The sequence below is a fragment of the Anneissia japonica genome, unplaced genomic scaffold (assembly GCF_011630105.1).
Source record: "Anneissia japonica isolate Jap-2015-1 unplaced genomic scaffold, ASM1163010v1 scaffold397_len22758_cov91, whole genome shotgun sequence".
Taxonomy (NCBI): Eukaryota; Metazoa; Echinodermata; class Crinoidea; order Comatulida; family Comatulidae; genus Anneissia; species Anneissia japonica.
In genome coordinates this window covers 1-1,809 of record NW_022684750.1, presented here as the reverse complement: position 1 = coordinate 1,809, position 1,809 = coordinate 1, and the positions used below count along the sequence as shown (strand labels likewise).

At 43.9% G+C, this 1,809-nt stretch overlaps 1 pseudogene; it reads right to left on the bottom strand.

The window, feature by feature from the left end:
• Nucleotides 1-249: 249 nt before the first annotated feature.
• On the bottom strand, nt 250-1,430 carry LOC117107355 (annotated as a pseudogene).
• Between the last annotated feature and the right edge of the window lie 379 nt (nt 1,431-1,809).

The window sequence follows — 1,809 nt, the reverse complement described above, 5'->3', positions numbered from 1 at the left end:
CGTCTTCGTGTAACGAAAGACGCGGAATTCGGGTTTCTCGGTTGGCTTCGAAGAGTCCTATCCTTCAACACCGGCCCCAAAAAGTGTCGTCCTCATATCTCAAATCAATTTGTTAAAATAAATTTTTTTAACTTTGCGAGGTCCAAAAGTCACGGAACCTAGCCTACCCACAAAGCCTACCCATGCTTCGTCGATTCATTCCTAAACGTTAAGAGATAGGGGTGCGCGAATTCCGTTTCCTCTCGTCTTCGTGTAACGAAAGACGCTGAATTCGTTCGAAAAACACAATACAATAGAATCAATAGCATATACATATTTTTTTTTTTAGTTTCTTTTTATTTGTTGTAAATAAATTCGTTCTCGTTCTCCCAAACTTGCAAGTCCTATACTTTTATATAGTGTCTGTTACGTTATCGTTATATAAACGTAACCTGCTAGGTGTGGTGGTAGTGGTGGTGGTGGTTTGTTGTTGTTGTTGTTGTTGTAGTATCAGAATTCCTCGACAAGACTGAATTTTCGATTCTCCGTCATGTCCATAACGCCCATCTTTCGGTATTCACTCACGCGTTTCTCGAAAAAGTTAGTTTTACCCTGCAACGATATATTCTCCATAAAGTCGAACGGGTTATCGGAGCCCCATCATTTTTCGCATTCCAACTCCACCAACAGACTGTCGGCAACAAACTCGACGTAACGCGCCATCTTGTCCGAATTCATGCCGATCAGTCTGACGGGTAACGCGTCCGTCATAAACTCCTTCTCTATCGTCACCGCTTCTTCGACGATATCCGTTATGCGTTCGGGCGACGGTCTGTTGAGGAGATGACGTTGAAATAGCAAACACGCGAAATCGCAATGCAGTCTCTCGTCGCGACTGATCAGCTCGTTGGAGAACGTGAGACCGGGCATCAGACCGCGTTTCTTCAGCCAGAACACGGCCGCGAACGAACCCGAAAAGAACACACCCTCCACGGCGGCAAACGCGACCAATCGTTCGCCGAAGCTGGCGTCCGTGCTTTCGTTCCATCTCATGGCCCAGTCGGCTTTTTTCTTAACGCATGGTATGGTGGTGGTGGCGTGAAACAGATTGTCGCGTTCGTTCTTATCCCTTACGCAGGTCTGAAGCAATAGACCGTACATTTCGGAGTGGATGTTCTCGATGGTCACCTGGAAAGAAAACGTTCCGCGAGGTTTTCGTTCACAATTGCGTCGCTGGCCGCAAAGAATGCAAGCACGTGTTTAACGAAGTGTCGTTCGTCTTCGTTCAGACCGTTCCAGTGGGGCATATCTTTCGAAAGGTCCACCTCCTCGACCGACCAAAAACATGCGCACGATTTTTTGTACATGTTCCGTATGTCAGGGTACCTGATGGGAAACAGAATTAATCTTTCACCATCAACGCTCTCGTTTAACAGGGGTTCCGACTCCATTATTGTTGATCGTTATAATGAAGGTGGAACGTGGAACAGTGCCACCTTTATACAGTTGAGTTTTTTTTCGTTTTTCGTTTTTCGTTTTTTAGTTAATGATCTTCGATAGAGGATTTATGTAAAAGGGCATCCTCTTCTTCTTCTTCTTCGGTGAGCTGGTACGATCATATCATCATCATCATCATCGTCAACAACAACAACTCGTAAAACAAACAAATGAACATCAGAAAAACAAAAAGTTCATTGTATAACTATATTTATTTACTCTCTTTTCTTTGTGAGAAGATGAGGAAATGGAAGGGGGATAGGATTGCTTTATTTATTTATTTATTTATTTTTTGTAGGAGGGGGAAAGAAATGGGTGAGGCATTTGGCCTAA